The sequence below is a fragment of the Falco peregrinus genome, chromosome 11 (genome assembly GCF_023634155.1).
Source record: "Falco peregrinus isolate bFalPer1 chromosome 11, bFalPer1.pri, whole genome shotgun sequence".
NCBI lineage: Eukaryota > Metazoa > Chordata > Aves > Falconiformes > Falconidae > Falco > Falco peregrinus.
The window spans coordinates 15,142,064-15,166,541 of NC_073731.1; the positions used below are offsets into that span (position 1 = coordinate 15,142,064).

Sequence of the window (24,478 nt, forward strand, 5' to 3'; positions counted from 1 at the left end):
CGTGAAGCTGTAGGGTGGATCAGTGTTAAAGACATACCTAAAACTCCTGCATGTTGCTGGTCTGACTCTGAACCACTGCACAGCTTCCCATATTTTCATTTTTCTTCCTACCTGAAAGAAAGAGGTAAGGAGAGGAAGACAAGTGAAGACTGTTAAAAGATAATTGCATGAAACCTCATCATTAGTCTCAGATTCCTTTCTAGGCAAAGGCACAGCTCAATTTTAATCCTAACCTTTCCAGCAGCTACTTTCTCCTGTACTTGCAAATCACCTGAGAATTTCTTGCTCTCAATCTAAACAATGTGCATCCACCAAGTGAACTGGTAGTTAGAGAAAGACATTCCAGTGCTGCCCACGTTATTAAAGGAAAATGTCACCACAAACCACCTAACACATTCCTTGAATTACAAAAGCTAAGTGTACACAGCATCTATAATAAATGAACCATTTCCTGTGCAAATTCTAGGAAATCCAAGAGAGATTAGCCTGAATAATGGAGTTAAAATCAAGCTAATTTGTTTGTGAGAGTATTGGCAAATCAAAAATCTCCTCCACGGCTTTGTTAGGGAGAGGGGAGGAGAAAGTCTGTGTGTTAGGCTCAGAGGCAATCAATGTAAATTTGTTTTTATCAATATACTTGGCTCTACTGAACAAAATGAGCTATATTCCCATCTGTGTGGCTGAAACTGGACAAAGTCCAATGCAACCAAAGGTCTACAAAAAAAATGGTTTGGATCTGTGGAAGTATAAGATGAGAAAGAGGAAGGAGGTCTGTGAACAGCTCTGGACCTGAATGGGGGTACACCGAAAATAGAGGGAGGAGCAGGATCCACAGTGCTGCTTTACTTTTGTCTGATGTGTGCCTGACAACATAGGAAATGATGCTCAAAATGTGAGAAAAAACTTGTCCTCATTTTGGATTTTTTAACTCTGTGTAAAATGTTAATGTCTACCCACAGCTCCTTTTCTTTTGTTACCCATTCTATGCCCTTTCTTACCTCTGCCTTCCTTTCAGACATTCTCACAAATGCCTCTTATTCTTTTCAGCCACACTTTACAACATCCGTCTCTTCATGCTTTCTGCACCTACTCCGTGTTTCCCATGACCAGTCCCACTTGTTCCTATCTCTCCCCTCTGCTGTCCTTGCTTCCCTCCCCTTTCCCTTCATCGCAGATTTGAGTGAAAAGCAAAACAGCTGAATTCTTCATTCCTAGGAACTGCCTTGTAGCTTTTCTGTTGACTTCAGTAGTTGTAAGTGGAAGCCATTTGATGAGATGATAGACACAGAATTCAGAAAACCTATGATTTTTCATCCTTCTTACCTACTAAAATGTCCCTTAGTGTATCTTCAGCTTCATACGCAGGTAATAGGGTTTTCCACTTAAAATTTTTAATTGGCTTGGAAAAGTTTAATCTTCAAATTAAAATTCTGAAACAACATACAGCTTTCCTTTTATTTCAACTGAAAATATCTTATTTGCTAAGGTATTCAGTGTTAAAAAGCTGAAAAGCAAGGGTGTAATAAAGAATTAGACAACTGGGAGAAGACTCATCTGACCGTTAGTAGGTGTCTCTGCTGGATCTCCATTTGAGATAGTCTCTGTAGTCTCATACCATAGTCAGCAGAGAGAGAGGGTAATTTTAAGATCATTATTCATCTTAAAGTAGATATTTAAAATAGGTCAGATGAATCACACGTTAAATGTATCTATTTCTCTCCATTGACTATAAAGGAAACCTTGGGTGACTAGTTCTGAGGTTGACGCCTACACTATAGATGTCTCAAGTTAGGTAAAACGAATGCCACCCTAGCTGTCATCTTAAACACCCATTGTAACACGTTCCTTTTTTAAAACTGAAATTCCAAAGCGGAACAACATTTTAAGAAAAAATGAAAAATATTTCAGCTTGACACTTCCTATAAAAAGATCAATTTTTGTGTTGGATTTTGTATTTCCCTTGAAAAAGTTTCAGTCTTGATAAAAGTCCTTTTTTTAAAATAAAGAAAGCTTTTTAAATGAAAAATGTGACCTGACTCTCCCTGGCACATAAATAGCGGAGGGAGTGTTCCACCCCACTTGTCCTTGGGTGCTGGTGTTAATACAGCTTCATTGGGGCCAATTTGTGTCAGAAGTGGTAGTAATTTCATGACCAAGCCATTAGGAGCTGGGCTAAGAACTGCCAATCAATTTCACATGGATTCAGTTCTGTTGTCAGGTGGCAATAACTTCTGGTCACTGTTGAACTGGACTGGATTTGCACCAGTGGCCTAGAAGAGAAAAAAGAAATTTATTACCAGTTCTTTAATCCACGCAGTTCAGCAAAATAGCCTTGTATCAAAATGTATCATTTATTTCCTTATACCTGCCTGGCAGGAGTGTAACTATAACAAACCACCTCAAACAGCAGTAGGATGTAGTAATATAGAGCAATTTAAGCATAATGGAGCTCAGAGCTTTCTAGTACTGTGAGACGACAGGTTTTGGAGGGCAAGATGTAAGGTGAGGAACAATTGCTTGTCTTATCCCCAGCCAGCAGTCACTGTCTATAAACATCCCACCTATTCATGTTTGCTAGGTCACGGGGGATTTTCAGAGTGCTTTGAAACCTGCATTAAAACTGTCTTAGACTTTGAAAAGGCCTAAGGTAATTTTCTTCTGCCTGCTGTGACTTTCTTTTTGAAGTCCGGAAACTGCATGACTGATAGATGGACAATTTCTGAATTTCAGCTTACATCCTTCATCTTGGCCAGTAACAAACCTGAGATACGTATCCTGGTGTGGGGAGCAATTGTAGCTCTATGCATCAGTCTATGTGCTCCTTTTACATTTGTCCATTCAACACCTCTGCCATTTGTCTTTCCCAAGTCAGACTGAATGAGTAGAGAGAAATCAATGTCTCTTTGTAACCTCTGAATATTTTTTCCCAGCTGAGTACTTCCCTAAAAAGTGGTTAAGTTGAACAGCAGGGAAGTCAAGATTTGTTGTCACTAAGGTCAATAGCAAATTCTCCATTGGATCAGTCATTCATTTTCTGTCACTTCACTTAGTACCAGCCCAGGTATTTTCTTCATTCATCTCTTTCATATGTTTTTTTCTCAACCTTTTTTCTCTGATTTAAATTTTGCTTGCAGTCTTTTATGATTAAATGGTAGTTCCAAACCCAGCTTAGTTTTGGCAGATTCTGTATTTTTGCTTAGAATGGTTCAATCTCTCCAGTGAGCAACTAATAATAATAAGCTTAAACTCTCTTTCTGCCTAGAGCAGGAAAAATGCACTCAGCTCCTGTAGAACACCTAAATGTGTGAAACACAGCAAAAGGTGCAACACACCAGGATTTTTAGTCCTGGGGAAGCCAATTCAACCTTAAGTTTTGGAGAAGGTACTCATGGATGCCTAACAAGTGTAGTTTAAAACTTCAGAGACTTCTGAGTCACTTCATTTCTGTATATTTCAGTTCCTCCAGAAAAGTTGACACTAACACAGTAGGATTTTCTTTGATGGCTACATTTTGTCTGGATAGTAAAAGAGACTGGCTATTTCTTTGTGGTTTTTGGATGCCCTATTGCAGTTCACTCAGTCAGGTTGTCTGATGCCCTAAGTTCAGACACCTTCTCCAAATCTGAAGGCACATATTTGAGGAGTGAAATACTGGCTTTACTTTTTCTTGTTTTGGATGTTTGAGATGCAGCTTAAAATGGTCAGAAGAGTACAGTGTGAAAGGCTTCAGAGGGTAACTTTTGTGAGGAGGCAGATGACCATCCCACTCACCGACACACCCAAGATTAGCAATGTATAGAAGTGTGAACTGCTTTCAGTCCCTTTGAAAAACAGGTTCACCACCCCATGCTGTTGTTTCACATTTGGAAGAGGGCTCACAAAGAACCAAAGTGCATTCTGAGTCCATCTTACAGAAGTATACGGATCAGAGCAGATACCTGTTAATCTTTATGAGAAGTATCTTGTTCTTAGATCCTGAGTGACTGGGGATGGCTATAGGAACACATTTCAGGAAGCTCTGCATACTATCAAGTGTTTTCAACAGCACCTTGTTCCCTGTCATGCAAAACATTCAGGATCCCACCTTCCAAAATTAGCAGGAGTTGCTAGCCCATACCTAGATGCCTTTTGCAGAAAAGCATCAGGTGTCAGTTATTCTTTCCACAGCTCCTGATGGTCACAGGCATTTTAATTTCTCCCTTCCTTGTTTATTTCCTGTTGTTGACATTTTTCAGTCCTTGAGTTCTGGTAGGTGGGATGATCTTCAGGGGTGAAGATGATATTGCAAGAAACCAGCTGGTCTTGCTGACAGCCACATTGGTTTTTGTCCTCCTTTTTCTATGAAAGGTTAGTGGTTCTACGTAGTCCCTTATTTTATTTATTTCCGTAGTTTATTTATTTACTTTTGGCTCTGAGCTGTTCTTGAAATTAGACTCATTGTAACAACATAATGTGCAGACTGTCTGCTGACTGTGTCAGATCAAGCTTTATAATATTTTATGGGTATTGAAAGAGCATACACACTGCCAGTAATAAGTATGCACTGCCCTTGGGCCCAGCTCCTGCTATGTATTACAAATCTCAGAAATGTGGTCATTACTTTGTCTTAGCTGCAAAATTACTTTATTGAATTGCAGTTAAGGTATCCTGTTATGTGCTTTTGTTTGGTTATATTTTTTTTTAAGAGTTTTTCCACATTCCCTTTTCTCCTACATTTCTGGAAACATATTAATGCCATTTGATCCCTGTAATGCTCCGTAGCTCAATTTTCAACCCAGCTTCACAATCTGTTTCATACCATATGAAAATGAAAAGTAGTGCTTGCCCAACTATGTTTTATCATTTTTGCCAGTATCTGGGTTAATACATCATTCATGAACCAATTTTTTCCATCATGTTTGTAATTTGCAGCTTTTCATAATTTAATGTGAATGAACCATTTGTAGCCCATGGGTGGTTTGCAGTGCATTTGTTGAATCACATATTGTATGATTGACCACACAGTGCATTGTTGTAACATTGTTTTCACTCCATTATTGGCTGTTCCTTTGGAGTTAAACTGAAACTTCCTAGTTCAAAGATGATTAGTCTCCCAATAAGAAATACTAACTCCATTTTTTTACAACTCGTGTCTTGCATTTATGGCAAAAATATCAAGAGCATTTGGGATCTGAATACTGCTATTTCATATGGTTATGACCAGTATCAGCAAATGTGATACAAGGTGAAAAACAAAGCAAAACAAAAAGAACCCTCAACAAACACTTAGGCAACAGTTTATGGGAATGTTTTCAATACTCTTTCTCACACCCAGGTTTTGTCCATGGAGTTGATATGTAAAGATTCTCTTGTCTACATATGTCTGGTGAAACTCTTTTAAATAGAAGATAAGCCCAAACCTGTTCTCATGCACTGAGATGTAAGTGATGGAAAGGTCTGTATGTATACTTTATGAATATCATCTATAAAGAGAGACATTGATGCAAGCCTTCACTTGAAAAGGAATCCTTTCAGAATGGTAAACCCTATTTTGAGAACTTTCTGGCATTGTGTTTTGGGTATGACATCTTATTTCAATAATTATTCTAGGTTATTACTCCGTCCTCTATATGGCTGGTATATATATGGCTTTTTAATGGTATCTTTAAAAAGATGGATTCCCGTAATAAAACTGAGTTGGAATACTGAGGTAGCACTCAGTAATTTTTCCAAATCAACAATTTGTTTCTATATTTGACCTAAAGGAGTTATAGCTTAATTATGATCCAAATAATCCATCTTTCAATAGGCAAACTGCTTTTTATTTTATTATGTGACAAACAAAATAAATAAAGGGAAAAAATTTCCTACTGTTAGAATAGAAAAGGTTGAATTTCAAAACACAGTAGAAAGAGATAGAAGGAATCTTGAGAACACATATCACCCATGCTTTTGCTCTGGTGACATAAACTGTAATTATCTGGGGCAAGTTTGTCCTTCTTGTTCTTAAAAACATCTCATAGTGGAGATTCTATACCAACTTTGGTGATTCCTGAGCTTTACTGTAGAGGAATGAAGCTGGGTTAATTAGCACTGATAATATACTGCTGTGGGCTGGCTTCAGGGGCGGGTGTTTGTCCGATGTAGATAAGGTGCAGCTGTGGCTGGTTCTGGTAAGGGGTTGGGCAGCTAGTGAAGAAGGAGCAGCTAAGGGAGAGAGGAAAAAGCAAGAGAAAGAGTGTGCCCTGGATGAGGTGAGTAGGAGAAGGCAGTAGAGGGACTGGCATGAAGAGTGTGCTGGTAAAAGACCTTGTTTGTAGCTTGATAGTTTGGAGAGTGCTGTGACACTTTACTACTAGAAAGCTTTTTTCAGTGTTTTACCTGAATCTCCTCTATTGCATTTTAAGTCCCTTTACTTCTTGTCTTAATCTCATGGACAAGGGAGAGTGATAATACCCTTTGTATTTGGAGCATCCACCTGCATGTTAGCAGGCTGTTTCCATATTTCCTTTCATTGTTCCCTCATCTAGACAATCTTTCAATCTTTTCTTATAGGTTATTATTTCTAGACCTCTGACAATTCCTGTTGCTTTCTGTATCTCTCTCCAGTGTGCCTGTATCTCTTAAATGGTATCCTATAACTATAATCCATGTTTGTTTTCACAACTTCTTTTTTGAGCTTTTAAAATTGACATGTCTGTTTCTTAATTACTGGAGCACAAGAGAGCTGCTACTAATAATATATTTTTTATATTACTATAGTGGTAAATATTTATTTTCTATGGCACTGTTGAATTTGTGGATCTTCAGAGTTTTCTGGATTATAAACTTGTTGTCTGAAACAAAATCCAAATAAATCAGAAGAGAGATTTTCACTGAGTTAATGAACAGGACTTTGATTATGGTATAATTTATGTCAAGTTTAGACTAGCATGACACTAGTAACATCATGGAAGCTTTTCAGTGGTGTGAAATGAACCTGAACTACTCTTAATTTTAAAGGAACATCTCACCTGCTGTCCCACAGCACCCAGCAGTGAAAGATGCTTGTGTCGGGCAGTGTAACAGGGAGAGCCTATGTATAATTTAGCCACTGAGTGGGCTGGTGGCTAAGCCGCTGAGTGGGTTGGATTAGTGGCAGAAATTTATCTTTTATATGAAGGGAAAAAAAAGGAATCAAGAAAATGTTTTGTATAGGAAATCATACAAGTTCTTTCCATTCTCTGCTGCGTTTGAAATCTGCATCTCTAGCTCTCTGCTGGTGCATCTTGGTTTTTTTTCCTAGCTATCACTTTGACAGTGGCTTTTGAACAGTCCAGGGTCATAGTCCTGAAATGAAAAGAAGAGCTTGTTTTAGGCTCTCTTGCCATTATAATCTGTACATAGTCCTTCTAACAAGGCATAAACATTATCTGTAGATTGTAATGGAAGTCTGCTGTGCTGCTGTACTTTGACCTCTTTTTTTAATTTATACTCACATGACTATGGATTCCAATTTGTTTGCAATTCTGTTCCCCTTCCCCAGTGTTCATGGGCCCTTGCTAGCTATTAAAGCAAGAAGGGAGCATAGAGTCAGTCAGTTAAATGCCTAGTGCTTTAGTTAAATGGTATTTGTATTGTACTCAGTAAAACACATTTCTTGGAGTGAGCTGTACTACAGACTCTTGATGTAGGTCCCACTTGCCCAGGTTACGATACAAAGCTCATGGCCTCTTCAGCTGTGGGGTGGAAAGAGAGGAACTGCCTGGGAGCATTGTTAATAATATGTGTGGAAATCTAGTGAATAAATGGAGTACTGAACACAGTTTATATGGCATATCACACTGTGTCCTCCTGCTCACCAGCAACAGACTCTCTCGGCCAGCTCTGTTCTTTGCTGCATTGTGTTTCCCAGAGGCTGCTCTCAACCCAGGTTTCCTCTTTTAAATAAATCAAAATGGTATTAATTGTTCATGTTTCAGGTTGCTGAAAGGGGCTTATTCCTAAAGCACATGGTGAGAAAAAATGAAATCATACGTCATGACCTTGTCAGATTAGGCACAGCATCTTCATCAGAAATGCACAGGAGGTATTTCTCCACTCTAACATACGACTGCTTTGGAGGGCAGGTCACTTCAAACTTAGGTGTGCTATCCTGGGCTAACTACGATGCTCAATATGATACAGTCAGGCCTACCATCTGTGCCTTTTCTTCAGCTCTGGCAGTATGGTGGTGAAGTGTTATGGCTCCAATTCTGTAAAATTATTACAAATTCTAACATGAAACTGAAAACATTTCTCCAGGAAATAAGGAGTGCTGTTTGGCTTCTCATGAGGCTAATTCACTCTTCTTCTGTTGTGGGTAAGTGGGGATCTAGTGATCCAAGTGGAGGTGTCACAAACCCCTGCAACAGCGGTTACTTAAAAAATGCAGTTTTATTTTCCTTTCTGATCCACTAACTACCTGCGGGCAGAGCTGGTAAAAAAAGAGGCCATTTTGAATATGTTCTCATTTGCTGACTTTCAAAGAAGTCTTTACCAGCTTCCCCCAGTGAATGCCAACATGGCTCTGGGCAGAGTGGTTGTTATTATGTGGGACCCTGGAGAATGCTGGAGGTCAGGGACAGAGCCAGGGGTTTACTTTAAACCCCTTTACTTCTTGCCCAGATGATAATCATTGTGCTGGGGTGTCTCTCAGAGGCATAAAATACTACGTGTACAACCTCGTGCACTCACACCCACACATTCTTCCTCCTCCTGTTTTGATACATTTGCCTGGATGATGGATAATCCCTTTCCTGTAACCCCACATTGCCTTTCAGTTGGACATAGTATTGCTTAATTATAACACATAAATAAATAAAATCCCTTTCTACAGCGTTTGTTTAGAAGGGGAGGTTTCTCTGGTCTCCACGGCTCCTTTATCGTATGCAATGGAGTTACAATGTTAATATGTTTACAAAGCTTTCTCATTAGTAATTATTTTACTCTCCTACCAGAGGGACTGCAAATGCCTTTCTCTTCTTAGGCTCATGCTTAATCTGCTCTTTGTTACCCACATTAGAGCTGACCCAAAGCTCCTGTCTTAAAATGACTTGGGCATGACTTACATGTGTATCAGCTTCACAAATCCAGCATGGAGGAACTGTGTACCTTTCATGGTTTGTTTTTTTTTTTGGTTTTGTTTTTTTTATAACCACCTTTATTTAGTGTGAACTACATATTTTGCATAGATATAAGAATTAGACTTATATTTTTACACCTTAGAGTCACTTCATCTCCAAGACTCTGTGAGTCAAAAAGTGATTTCTCCACCTCCATTTGAAGGAAAGAGCAAAACAAGCAGCATGGTTTCCCCTCTAGATGAAACAAAATTGAGTGCTTTGTTAATGCATTGGTACCTAGACAGTCTAATAGTTATGGTGAACTGCGTAGTGAACATCACATACTTGATGGTTTAACTCAAATTCTCAAAAGTCCTAATCTAATGTCCCATTCTTCTTCTCAGCAGTAAATAGGAAAATTCACACAGAGCTGGACTGTTAACCACTGTACAGCACCTTTACATTTCTTTTCTCAGTAAAAGGCTCTTGAAATGCACATAAACACAATTTAAGACAATTTTATTGTCTATGTATGCTCCCAAAGAGATATTAAGGGGTATTAGTATTCATTAATCGTTACATTCAGACCTACTGACTTGAATGATAGTAGGTCTGAGGTTCCTTCCCAAGGAAATGTATTTTTCCTAGTTTTCCCTACTTTTCTGTAAAGTTTGTGAAAAGGGTTTTCTCCCCAGGAGCCTTAATACTTTTTGCTTCCAACCAGAACAAGTTTGTTGTTATTTTTCAGTTCTGCCTCTTTGTCCTGCTAAAAGACAAGGGTCAGAATACTGCAATAGATAATAGAAGAGGGACCACCCTTTGGGCAAGGAAGACCTATTTCAAATGAAAAAGCCTTTGAGAAATATAATTCTGAAATTAGGAAGCTGACTGTGTTATCTAATAGCTCTTTGCCCTCTTCCCTAGTTTGCATGAAGAGAAAGAGAGCAACCAAGCTTTGGTCTATATTTTCATTGTTTTTTGTGGTGGTTTATTTTTTTTTTTACCTTTAAAGACCATTTATTTGGAATGTGAAACCCAGTTTCATTTGCGGTTTTTTTTTTCTTCTCCAGATGGATCCATCTAACATACTGACAGCCTGTAATTTTATGCAACCAGTGATAGGTAATAAGCTTTAGGTGTTTCTTGCATGAAATAGGATATTTGTTAGAACTAAATGGTCTTGGCTGCAGGCAACAACCACGTGAAGGACAGGACAGTCATCTTTCAAACAATGTGTTGAATAAAATAGAGCTTCAACAGGAGTGAAAACAACCACCATAATTTCTCTGATTTGTCACAAATTTAGTGTTCTGTGCACACTCCAGGTGAGCGCTACAGATGTAGCCTTGAGAACAAGTAAAATTTTCTATCCATCAATATATCAGTGTTCATTGGACTTCTGATGGCTTTGGACCACTATTCCACCTTCTCTTGCCTCCAGAGTTTTCCTGGGTAGCACTTCCTTGGATATGCAACAAAGCAGTAGTCATCACAAAATGGAAATGCTAGGAAGCTGAGCTAAAAGGCAGCATTTACGATATCCCAGAAGCTGCAAACAAACTAAAACGTTTGAATTCTGGATTTAACCCATGCTTTACCATGATGATAGTCAGCACATAGTTACCACAAGTGCAAGAAATTCAATTCCTTCGGAACATGATTTATTGCCTATAGTTTACCAAGCCAAGGTGTCAGCGTATCAGAGCAATTTGTTACATGTATTTACTTTTTTTTTCTTTCTTTTTTTTCTTTTCATGGTACTTCTACTTGGCTATTGTGTGGGTGGCAGGAACACTTCATTCAATACTTCCCTTTTCAGTATTGTGCCACTGGGCTTTTTTCATCTGTCAACATTTTATCTGTTCCCTTTGCACTCATCTTTCACAAAAGCTGTTCATTTCATCATAGCCCATGCACTGAGATGTTTCTCTTTGATAAAGCTGGGGAGATGTATAAATAATTTCATTAATGCCTTGTCGTTCTTGAGGAGAATCACAACAGAACATCCATAGGCCAAGCTAGAAACAGGAGAGTTGATCCCAAGTTGCCAGGTGACTTTGGAGTATTTACCTTAGAGCCCATCTTTCCTCCAGTGGAGTGAGTAGGTGATGGTATAGTCCTACTCAATGAGAGTAAGAGAAATGCTTGAAGAGATTCTCCCATTCCCCCTGTGATGAACAGGTTATAGTGTAAGCCTACATCGGCTTGAATCATACCAACAACTCAGTGGGTAGCTGTATTTTTATGAATTTCAGTGCTTTGGGATAAGAAGTAGTGTGGACAAATAAGATAGTAACTGCTAGACATGCAAGTTCTCCAGTCCAAACAGCTTTATTGCTAACAACTCATCATTTGCAACAGACATCAAGGGTGCATCATTAGGCAGTGTCATCATTTGACAGTGACACTAATCCTAAAATTTAATTAGTTGTTACAAATCACCATTTCATTCAGATGCCTCTTCAGTGCAATTGCACAAAATGACAACTTTTCTTTAGACCTTGGCAAAATAAGAAGGTGTGGCAAGGTAGTAATTAAAGAAGAAAGTACAAAGGATCATGTTAATGGTAAAAAGCACCATTAATACTATGATTATTGAAACTTGTAGGTGTTTCAAGGAAAGAAAATAGAGGAAGAGAGAGAGGTAGACTGGAGGAGGCTGAGTTAATTTGTTCCTTGGCTCCAAAGTAGATTTTGGTTCCTGAGATGCAGTACTATTCACTAGCTAACAAAGAAAATCTTGGCTGATAATACTTCCTATGCCATGTGGTAGGTACATATGCTGCTTCTCACTTGGACAGCGTCAGATGCCCACTCTTGTGCTGCTTGCTCTGTAGTAATTTTGGACAGGGGTAAGTGTACACACATGGACAAACACCCATTTGTACATGTGTAGACTATATATCTTTCTGAGAAATTGACAAAATATGAAGCCACAAGGTGTGGGAACTGTATTTGTCTACCAATGTTTTCACTCCTCTGGTGGTGCTTCTGAGAGGTCCTTTGCTGAACTATAGCAAAACATACAGAAGAATATTTTAAGCCATTTAACTGACCTGCTAAATAGGAGCCCAGATGCTTAAAGAAATTGGGGAGGACTATAAAAGTTACCAACTGTACTATTCTGTGATTCTGACCACATTAATTAAAATTGCTTTCATGGCCCTCATCCAAACTCCAATACTCAAATCCCAAATCAGTGACTGATTAGAAGAAAAATTCTATTGCATACTTCTTGCCATGGCTAAGCATAGATGCTCTTTTAAAAAGCAAGTTAGATGGATGTTCATTTGAGATAATAATCAACTAGATGTCTGAATATTTTAAAGGGACATTAGGTTTTGGATGCCCAGCCTGAAAAGTAATAATGGGCACTCATTTTCCATAAGGTTCTGAGCCTGCCTTTTGAAAACCAATCTTCTGAAAGTGCCTCACGTGGATCTTGTAAAGCAAACAAACACAAGTCCCCAGACATTGTTTAAAACTCTGGGCACCCCAAGTTCATAATTAGAAAAACAATGAGTTGTCTTGGAAAATAAATTCAGAGGCTCAAAATTAAAATGAAATCCAATGATAGATATCACAGATGTAGACACCAAGATCCACACCACGGCCTCTCTACTGGAGACTGCCACAGCTAGACTTGCATAAATATATTTGAAAGCCCAGACACAGCCTGTCTTTTGTTGCATGGGTTTATGTGCTGATAAACTTACTGTGTCAGCGGTAGAAGTGGCAGTTCTACCTAATAGGGGCCAATGATTTAAAAAATCCACCAGCTGACAAAGTCTTCAGCTGCTATATTGTACCAGGTTTCTTCCCTCTCACTGAAAGTGTATCTGTGATAAAGCAGGTAAAGCTTACCTCGCAAGCTGTAAATTAAGGTTTTTGGAAAGACTAAGAGAACAAAACAGTAAAGAACTGAAGTAGGGAAGTATCTGCAAAACACTGGCATCTAGGTATTGTACTGCGACATGATAGGATCCTCATCTGCTTGCCATTTGTAATAAAAAAAAATGGACAGTGGAGTGTCAGAGTACCTTGCAGGTACATTTGCCTTTTCTAAAATAAAGCTGAAGCTAGTAAGCAGATTTACTCAGAGCTGCAATGTCTTGGATTACCTAGAACTGGTTTGGCTCCCTCCCTTCTTTCTGCACTAGATAAGTTGTGAAGATAATGATTTACAAATTAAAATATGCTTTCATTAATAGATATTCAACAAATGAGCATGGAGGGCCAGCCACACAGGATGTTATTTTGTCCATGAAGAATGATGCACTTTATAATTAGTTTCATTTACATGTGTTCAGTGGCCACTGCACAAGTAATTTGTTATCCCTATCTCCAGAAATAATCCTCAAATAACTACCTGTATATATGCAACACTGATGAAAATGGAATAACATGATGTCAATGCTGGAGAACATAATAAATTATTCCATCCCCTGGAAAGTCATCAACCTAGATAAGGAAATTGCAAAGGCTGATAGGCCATTGTAATTATTTTCTTCTTTGTAATTAAATGTCTAGGCTAGTCAGACATTCAAGGAACTGAAAGGTTTTATAAGACAGGTTTTTAATTCTTGACAACTAAAGCTATGTCCTAAACCATTCCTGTGCTGTCAGTGGAAAAGAACGTGTTGATGAAACTGGAGGCTGTTGTGCCCCATGCAGAGCTTGGGACACTGGAGAGCTCCCGCTGTTTTCATCATGTTACCATGGGCAGATACAGGAAACTAAATCGAGATTTAAAAAAAAATCAACCTTTAAAGAAATGAAACTCACTATTACATTGCACTGAAACTACAGGAAGTTTACCTTTTTCTCACACACACACGCATATATCTGACTTCCCTCTGTTCTACATCTTTCCTCCTCCAGAAAACCCCTCCATAGAAAAGTACTTACCCAGCCCACGGGGCTTTGACTGTGTTTGTCATTTGGACCACAGAAGTCTTGGAGGAATTTTCAAACCCTGCTGAAGCCACTGGAGGTACAGCACTGTGGCACAGGATTAGCCTTCTGAGGATAGGCATTGTTATTTGTTGTATGCTTTACAGTCTGAAACAAAACGACCCACTTCTCAGCTGGTATTTAAACATTACTGGAGTAAAAGGGAACAACAACAACAACAATAAAATGTTTTCATAAACCAGCACCAGTTACTTTTATTCATTTATTTTCTTGCCATGGCAGTGAATCAAACTTCTATTATTTGCATATCCCAAGAAGTCTTTTTCTGAAGCTGGGAAGACTGCCATTATCAATGATTTCCTGGGATTGTTTTTTTTGTTTGGACATAAACCTATTGGGTTACGACTCCCTAACAAGAGATTTGTTCTGTTCTTGTAAAGATGGAATCCAGGGAAATCCAGACAGAGAGGAAGATTTCAAATCCCTCAAGATACTTTAAGTAGGATTTGGTGCCGGTTTAAAAATATTGTTGAATTCAGTACACTATCAAAAATTGCCATCAGGGTGTAAATGGAGAAATCTGGTCAAATGGAAAAAAAAAAGGATGGCTGAAAGCTCAGGATTCTCCCAGCTTGTATAAGAAATGTCAGAAGGAAGAGGGCATTGGATAAATAATTTTAAATATGACTGAAAATATGCATGAAGACAAAGAGAAGATAGTTCATGGGAATGAGAGTTTGGAATTAGAAACCGAATTTGAGAGGAAAGTAAACTCAAAGAGTTGAATGCTTTCAAGTGAAGGGGAGTAGATCATCTCCAGCCCAGAAGCCTGAAAGAACTGTCAAATGAGAAATCTTCATTCAGGAAGGAAAGATTTTAAATGTGCACTTCAAGTTGGCAATGGTACAAAACTAGAAAGAAGAAAATGCAATGCCTTTATGTAGAAAGAGAAGTGTCCTGGGAAGCAAGAAATCCTGGTATATTAAGAAATGGAAGTATATTAAAAATTTAAAAAGAAAGAAGAGTCGTTGAAGAGACTGTGAAATAAGATATTACAAGGGTTTATTAAATGTAGATACTGCTAGGATAATCTGGTTTCTTTCTGTGATTTTTTTCCTCCCTATACAAAGGAAACACACCTGATCTTATCTAGACAGAATTACACAAGTGATCTCAGTTATGCAGCTGTGTGAGGAATAACTAGTTCTGTGCAGGAAGGTGTAGGTTAGCACAAAACATGAAATTGTTAAGAAGGTGGCTGAAGTCAGGCCAGAAAAAAGGGTCCTACTGTTAGAATAAGGATTGTTGGGCTTTAAAGCAGTGACTGGTGGATTTTCTCAAAAAGTAGTCTTAGAGGCCATCTGATATGTTGTTTTTGTGAATGATCCTGATCCTGGAACAGAAAAAAAGAGGAAACCATGACACAAACACAAGAAATGGCAGCTAGAGAAATCAGCTTTGGAATATTACACATGAAGAATTAGATGTCAAAAGATTCAGGGTATAGGAAAGGGGAAGAATGAGCTACTGTTTAACATCATGCACCAGGGGACAAACAACCAGAATTTCTGAAGTGCCCTGGGATCTCGCTGCCCAGAGAAGAAAGAGAAGGAATACTATCTGAATGTATCTGTTGGTTCCAAAATGACTGTGAGCCACTGATATGATGCCATCATTAAAAAGTCAGATGTTCTCTTTGGATGTATCAGGAGACATATGGGACTGTTAATAGCAAAGTCATAGGGAGGTGTTGTTTGGAATACTGAGAGTGACTCTCACCACCTGCAAGGAAGATTAATTCATATGAGAGCAAAGAAAAAGGAAGACTGATAAAATGATTAAGAAAACAGATATCCAGTTGTGAAAGAAGAGTAAATGAGTGTAGGCTGTTCAGCCTAGCAAAACACAAGCTAAGGAGTCAGATGATTGCTACCTAGGAATAAAACAGAAGGATAAACATCAGTGAAGGAAGAGAGCTATTTAAACTACAGGACAGTGTTGACAAAAGGATAAGATAGATATTAATTTCCCACAATTAGATATATGCCAGATGTGGGAAACTTTCCAATCACGTCAGTAATGATGTTCTACAGCACTGACAATTCTGAAAAGTTATAGTCAAGAAAGATTAAATCAACCTGAAACAGGTGCAAAAAAGAGCTACTAGATGAATAACAGAATGATGAATTTATTGCTCAGGAGGCACTAGAAGAAAACATACCTTACACAGCCTAACAAAATAAAGATGGAACAGAATGTTTCTGTTCTTTACAAATATTCCAAGGAAATAAAGATCAGGGAAGAAGAGGAGCCATTTCAAGCTAAAAGAAAACGCTGGTATGAGAATAAATAGATATGAACTGTCTATGAATAAATTTAATCTACAAATTAGAAAAGTGTTCCTAAAGGTCAAAGTAGCAGTCACAACAGCAGGAAAATGAGTGAAATTATTGGTGAAATGTAGTGAAATTTTGGGGGGACACAAAAATTACTGCTGTTTGCTAGTTATAAGAGGTTAGTACTTCTGATAGCATGGAGTCAGTGACCTAGGTGACCTAAATGGACATCTTAGATGAAAAAATTTTCAGTTAAGTTCAGCCACAAAGTTCAATCAGAAGAAAGAGGCATTAATTTGACATACATTGCATTTTCTTGATCTCCACTTGCCATAAGTTCCTATTTTCATTTCTGTCCCATATACAATTAGTAAAGAATCATAAGACTCTCCAGACTCAGCTGGAGAACAGACAGGGTTTTCTACATAGGTCAGGTATGTAGGTCTTACACAAACTGCATAAGTCCATCAGATCTACTAAAAACTACACTGAAGGTCCAAAGCAAATGGTTTTCCTTACTTTTCTGACTCCAGAGAAGGCAATAAATTTTAGGTCACTTTTACTTCTCTCTGTGCATCATCTACTTTGGCTTAAAAAATGGTTAGAGAAGAGGTGGAAGGAGGATAAGTGCAGAATCCAGTTTGTTTTGCCACTGTCTGCTCTTCCAATGTTTTTTGACACAAAATGTTGCAACAGAATTAGCTAATTCTTAGTTTTTGATGCCAACATAATATCCACAGTCTAACTGCAAACCTTCTAATGTTCACAAATAACTATGGATCTCTCTTTTTACATTGTTGCCATATTTGCATGGCAAAAGCTTTTCGTATATCAGTTCTAATCCAGCACAGAGCTCAATGCTGAGATAGGATAAACACATAGGAGCAGGGTGTTTCCATTCATTTCTTGGATCTCTCTGGAAATATTCCTAAAGTTACCTTTTTCTGAGATTTCCAGACCATTGTGAGTCAGCTCAAGCTATAAATACATAAAGACTTTCTTGTGGTGTTTAGACACCTTATCTTTGTGGAAGCCAGCACAAAGCATTAAAAATAACTGTGAAGAGAGAGAAACAAAAGGTTTCAATGTTTTAAAATGCAATATTTTGATGGCATGTTGAGTTTTCAGGTAGACATTCATGCAGATCTCATTCTTGTTACTGCTTTTCTCTTTACAGGCACAGTGGATATGATGATAAATTTCTCTTTCGGTTGTTTCCAATTACTATACTTTATTTACCTTAAGAAACAAGGGGAAAAGGCTGCTTCATGAAAACGCACAGCTCTGCTGGATGTGTAGAAAGAGACTTGAGGAGACAATCAAATGATGTCAGTGGCAGGATGATTCACTAGGATCCAGAGTTTTTGAAAGGTCAGGCAACAGCCTGATTTATTTCCCTTTTCTTGAGTGATAAAACAGAGTGAATAAACTGAATAGAAAACAACTGCTTTAATTGCTATACAGGGACACAATTGTTCACTGGGGCCATACCTGGGGCATATTTTTTTCTTCTGATTGATCTTTTCCTGTGCTTTTTCCCTTCTCTGGTTCATTTTTCAGCAACAGTAGGAAATTAAAATCACCCCATTCAAATCACTTGCTTTTTTCCCCTGTGAATTCCCAGAAATTTCTGTTCTTTCTCTTTTCTTTGTTTCAACAGGGCTTTTGATTGCTTTTCTAGTACTTTGTTGTATATGGGGATATAGTCCCAAATATACCTTATAACTTTACCCTAAAAAAACCAAGAACCCAAGCAATCATTTCACCTATTCTCATATTCAGTAATTTTTGGAATGTCAAGTACTGTCCAGGCATGTTTGGTGCAGTTTTCCCTAAGCTATGGGCAGGAATAGAAGGACGGTATCCATCCTACCTTCTACCTAAGCTCTAAATCCCACAGGGGTTTCTTTTGTTTGTGGATTTGGGTTTTTTCCCCCACAAACTTGAATCTGTTTTTTATGCTACTTTTTGTCTTCACATTATTTCAGGGTGTTTCTCTCAAAACATCAGGCAAACTTAGTGTTCTTTGCTCTGAGCAGTCTAAACTGGTTGTCTGGTTATCACTAGAGCACTGGAAGAAGTCAGAATCAAGCTTTACATATCCTTTCAGTCAGGGATACACTGAACATGAGCTGTTTGTATCCAGATTAGGCTTGAGTTGGAGTTGTGGGTAGGTGGCTGGATCATGTCAGGGTTTCAAGTTTAACAGAAATGGTTTGATGTTGATTCATCCAGTCAAATGTTTCCTCACAGAAAGAGAATAGTAAATTTTTGTAAAGTGATTTCTACCATCTCCTTCCCCAGACTATTCTGAAAATAGTTTGTCCCATAGCATTTTTATTGTATGTCTGAAGAATAAAAAATGCATCCCCTTCAACTGTTCAGCCTAGTTACCCTGAATAGTGAATGGAAAGGTTGAAGCCACAGCTGTCAAAACTAATTTTGATACTAGGATATTGTGTAAGTAGCAACATGGTAGAACCCTACACCGTTTCTGGTTTTATGACTTTCTCTGGAGAGCCTAGTGAATTTGGTCAAGTTCACTACAGTCCACAGCCTTGCAACAGAAATAAAATATATGGGATTTACGATGTAATGTGCTACAAAATTACTCCTAACCTTTTCTTGCAGGAAATAAATGAGACTGGACTGAAACAAAAATTGCATTCATCATTGGATTAAAATCTTTCACAGCCCAGGTAATCCAAATGACTTTATGAATTACTATCATTGGGACTAAATTTTGGAGGAAGGATAATGAGAAGTTAAAAAAAGTGAGAGTAAAAAAGAGAAAATCAATGGTAAATATAATGCTTACACAACAAATAATTCACGTTATCATTACACTTAGAGACGGTTGTGTTTTGAAAAAAAATTCTGCTCTGTGATTCAAAATCTCCTTTTTTTCAAACTCCTGAGTGACTTTGGTCTGGCACTTATACCTGTTTTGCCTTTGTCTACACTGCTTTACTGAGATATCAAGACTTCAGAGGATGGACTGGCTGTTTTACCAATATGTATTTCTTACATATCACTAGGACACCTAGTTAGAATTTTAAGAAAGGAAAAGATAAAAAAATATACGACGACACAGAGAAAAATATTTAGTGGGATGAGGAACAGGGTTCTGAACCTGTGGAGATCAATCCTGTCCTGCAAGTCTGACAGTATTTCCTGCTCTTCACAGTACTAAAAATTGTACCAAGGGAAAAAATTATGAAAAAAACAGACATTTAGGAAAGATATGGAAGCTGTAATCCCCAAGCCATAAACACTGGCCTTGATTCATATGCATTGATATCTTCTCTCTTCTAATGCAACGTAATTATTTTGCAAAGCAGGTACATTTATATTCCTTTCATGCTTACAAACTGTATATATAATATCCTTTACATTACAGACATTTCTTTTTCTTCCCAAAATCTTTCACCTCTCATGAAAAGCTATTTTGCCTCCACACCAAAGAGGCAATTTCATCTATTGGCATATTTATAACTCAAGAACCACAGCCATCAGATACTGAGAACCCTAGCTGATTGGTAGCCAACCTTGGTATGATTTTGGCTATAAGCATATGGTGCCTAGCAAGTCTTAGATTTTATGTGAAACTTAAGCCATGTCTTCAACCTCTTTGGTACCCAGTGACTCACGTCTTTTCATCCAGCGCTACACAGCCTCTCAGCTACTGATTCAAAAGCAAGCAGGAGTTAGGCTAATTCTTTATATTTAGTTAGTGTCTTAAGTCTTCAGCCTTAAGTGAATTAATACTGTCATTGATAATGGGAATGGACTCACTTCAGGAATCACTGCAGGACTGCATCCTAATCAGAAAAAAATAAGACTGAAGCAGATGGTCTAGGTTATAGTGATGCTACTGCCACTAACTTGCTGGGGGAAAGTCACAAAATTTTCTCATGCTTCAGTTTTCTATTTGCAACATACCAGGTTTTCCTCCAAGTGTACTTAGAGATTAACCATTTATGAAAAGATGGCTATCACAGTTTGTTTTATAATTTACAGTGTCTTTTATTTTTAATAATCATCCTCAGCTAGGAGAGTCTCTCCAGATGCCATGAAAATAATTAAAGAGCACAATACAATAAAGATAAAAACTTCTTTAATTATTTTTTAATAGGGCTTTGGTTGGATTACAGAATGTCACTGAAGTAATAATAACAGGCAAGAAAAGATTTGTTTCTCTCTTTGATTTTCCAAAGCCAATGATCTGTAACTGCCTCTTAGCTGTTACACAATCGTGTCTCTAGGTATGCATTTAATACTTTAAATATGCCCCTGATTATATGAAAGCTTGATTATTCCAACACCTTTCAGGTTCTGTATGATAATCAAGGCTGTGTTGGAAGGACCTGATCTAATGCCAGCTGATGTCAAAGTAAAGCACAGCACTAAATACTGCAGGCAATATTATGGGTCTTCTAAGTCAGTGTGTCCTGAAGGGAAGCTGTGCAGCTCCAAATTGGACAGTAGTGGGTCTCTCACAGTTTTTCTTTGATGTTTTCCATTACATTGCAAAGAAGAATTTCTTAACTTTTATGGCTGCAGTGAGCTATTCAGAAAATTTAAAGTGGTGTAATCGGCCTCATGACAGAAACAGTATGTTGAAACTTCCCCTTAGCTCATCCCCACTGTTTAACCTCTCAATAATAACCTTGTCTCCTCATGGTTCACCTGTCATATGGTCTGCAGGACAGAATCATAGACCAGTTTGGGTTGGAAGGGACCTTAAAGACCATCTAGTTCCAACCCCCGAGCCATGGGCAGGGACACCTGCACTTGTGGAAGTTAACACAGGTACTTAGACACCAAGGTGACTGATAACCTGAGAGATTCCTTAAAATTTCTCTGCATAGGGAAATATGTAAGTAGGCAAGTGTTAGAAAACTAGATAAATCAGTAGATAAACAGTGGATGAATAGGTAAATAGGCGAACAGCAGTAAAGATTTATTATGTTATCCTTATTTCCCTGCCAATGTAAAATAGTTTTTTTAGTATTCTTGCTAATGTTTCTGCTCTTCATAGTTTAAAATGCCAAGCAGTAGGACCTGGATGACAATTGTCATCAAGCGCTATGTGTAACATCAGTGGTTACAAAGTTTCTTCTTCTCATTTCCTTCAACCTTCTAGACCAGTTGCTCCAGAAAAGAAATGTCATAATAACCAATGTCCCCTCTTCCTCCTCTTTTCTCCTAGATTTTATTGCTGAGAAGATGTCACGTGGTATGGAATACCCCTTTGGTCACTTCGGGACAGCTGCCCTGGCTATGTCCCCTCCCAAGACCTTGCCCACCGCCAGTCCGGTGGTGCGGAAGGGAGGGTGGGAGAGGCAGCCTTGATGCTGTGCGAGCGCTGCTCTGCAGCAGCCAAACCACCGGTGTGTGATCACCACCTTTCTGCCCACCAGTACACAGCACAGCACTGGGGGGGCTGCTGTGGGGAAAATTAACTCCAGCTCAGCCATAGCCAATACAAATAACTTAGTCCTCTGACCTGAATTAGACATCTGCTTTAGTGCAAGTTGAATGACATCCTAGGAGTGCCCTTTTATAACCATTGAATATAAAGGTAGGGTAGTTAGTGAAATAGTCACGCTGTAGACATATGCAGTCAAATCAGGTAAGTACTATCCTCATATGCTCCAACTTTTGGCAGGACTTCTAGGAAAACTCAAAGTTTTAGTAAACCTGGATGGAAAACAAGGGCCATGGTACCTAACCCAACAATGATAAACACTAAGATGTCTTATTTCTGGAATTATTTGTTTTTCAGATACGATTTTGTAGCTGAGATCCTGTTTCAGGATCCTTTATCCCCCTCCTCCATAATAAACGCCTTAAGTTAGTCATTAATGTTCTAGGTGATTTTGGAAAAGTCATCTATTCCATTCTCTTCCTTTAAAATGGGGATAATACTTTCCTCTCATTGTACTGCCTGAGGTTGAAGTCCATCCATCAGTATGAGGCATCAAACAGTGCAGGGTGAAAGTGGTGTCATTAGCTTTGTTCCACATCTTGTGCTTCAGTACAATCTTAGACACAATTTCTAATCACATCTGCAACAAATTGATTTAAGCTGTAAGCACTTTGAAATACTTTATACTGTAAATGGAAATCTTTCCATAGTTCTGAGCTCTAAAAGCTAGTTGCATCAAAAATTCTATTTGAAGTGGGTATTTTTCCTCAAATAATGCCAATCTGACATTGCTTCTTATTATTTCACATCAAAAGGCTCATCTTTATCTGAGGCCTTTGCTCCAGTTCCTTATTTTCTCCCCTTGTTCCTCTGTCCCTGCATACATTTTAAAGTCTAATTTAAGTTCCCAATACCATACTAAATGTTATCTGTTCCTCTAGATCCTTATTTAACTGTTCTTGTCTTAATTTCATCTCTTGCAATTGTAACTCATTATTCAGGTTATTTCTCACAAGATTGATTTGAGTATTAGGGGATCATTTACTTTTCCATTATAGCAGCCACTTCAGGTTATAAATTCTGACTGTAAGGAGAAAATGTGCCAGAAAACTGTTAAGTTTTGTCAGCATTTGTGTGAAACAGGACTGGGCTTGTACTGCAGAGACTTTCATGACTGATACATTTTCTATCTTTGTATTTTCTGTGGATAATTCAGTCATTGCATCTCCTGCATGTTGAAGTATGGAGGAAAACACTTGATTTTTATTGTCATTTTCCAACGTGAATTGAGGATATGCCTGAAGTGAGAAGATCTTTCAATCTCCTGCCTGTGTTGACAGCTGCTACTTGGGGGAGCAGATGGTTCAGGTGATTGCTAGCTATGGCTTATGTTGCTGTTGTTGGGAACAATTATGGCTTCATTTTCTGTGTGTTGCATCTTTAAACTTCCAAGTGTTTGCTGAGGACTGCTGCCATTTTGTGTTCATTTCAGACAGCGTATGTTGCAGAAGAATCTTTGCTATCCAGCATGGGGACTTTCGTTCTTCCTTTTTGTTTGGCTCTCCCTTCATCCAGATTAAATTACTGCCAGAATGAAGCACGAACTGATTTTTGTGCATGTAACAGGAATGTCTGTGGAGAGTCCCAAGCTGGGTTTCTGGCTTGAAACTAGCTTGGATTCATAGTAGCAAACAATAAAGCTCCTTCCCAGCCTGGAGATGCGGACTCAGAAAATCATGATCGAAGTTGCTTCCCTGCCCACAATATGTCTTACTGGTTATTTTAGGTAACTCTTCAAGCAACATGTTGAATGTTGTTTGTCTGATGCTCAATCTTCCAGGCCAGTCATTCTACTAAGCACTAGCAGAAGGGGTTTGCAGGGGGGTGGTCTGATATTAGCATTGGATTTCAGCAGAGAGTCCCCAGATAAATGAAAGGAGCCAACTTTGACTCTATGTTTATTAACATTGTAGCTGTTACTTGACTAGCCCTTCTCGACTGAACTCAGGATAGCTTCATCAATTTTTGTTACCAAGGTAACACAAGCTTTGGCCTAGCCACTACAGGGGTAATGGACTTGCAGCAGTTTTGCAGCAGTGCTTACCTATCTGAGCTGTGACTAGAAAATTTGTTTTTAAAGTCAGGGCCTCCCTCATTGTAAGAGCCCTTCACAATGTCCAGAGCAGTCCCCTCTATCTGCCAGGCCCCTTGGGGCACTGCCAGCCCTGCTTGCCCTTGCCTTGTCCCCCAGGGCTCCCCCAGCCTTTCCCAGGGCCCAGGACCCCATGCCAACCCCCCGGGGCAGCCTGCGCCTGCCCCAGTCACACCCAGCAGGGCCAGGCCGTCTCCCCACAGCCCTGCTCTGCCCAGGCGTGGGCCGCCACAAGCCAGGCCCACCCCCCAGCCTGGCCTTGGCCTGCCCCATCCCTAGGGAGGTGCCTGATGCCTAGGGCCGGTGTCCCACCGGCTGCCCTGCTCCCTCCTTGCCAGCCCCGGGATCCCCCGCAGCTGCCTCACCCCTGCCCACCCGCACGGCGCCATGGCACTGCCCGCTCCATTGCAAAGCTGCTCACTGCATGCGTCAGCCTCACTCACATCCCCTGACAGTGAGGTTTTAGTGCTGGTTTTATATGAGTGATTGCTGGGGAACAGCTGGCACTCATAAAATGAAACACAGAAGATCTTGTTAATGACTTGTCACCATTTTTCTCCCTTGCTTTATGGGACAGGGGAAA

General features: G+C 39.0%; 1 long non-coding RNA gene across 8 annotated transcripts in view; it reads right to left on the reverse strand.

Annotated features, from left to right (window-relative positions):
* LOC114012538 (uncharacterized) overlaps positions 1–24,478 on the reverse strand; it is a 57,315-nt gene that overhangs the window by 16,291 nt on the left and 16,546 nt on the right. For 3 of the 8 annotated variants that reach the window (XR_008749282.1, XR_008749281.1, XR_008749277.1), the window contains exons 2-5: positions 13,971–14,166; positions 11,133–11,230; positions 7,458–7,524; positions 38–7,308 (exon numbers count right to left, since the gene is read on the reverse strand). This is a non-coding gene — a long non-coding RNA (uncharacterized LOC114012538). The remainder of the gene's footprint in view (positions 1–37; positions 7,309–7,457; positions 7,525–11,132; positions 11,231–13,970; positions 14,167–24,478) is intronic. The other 5 variants (XR_008749280.1, XR_008749283.1, XR_008749285.1 and 2 more) reach the window with 5 other exon arrangements.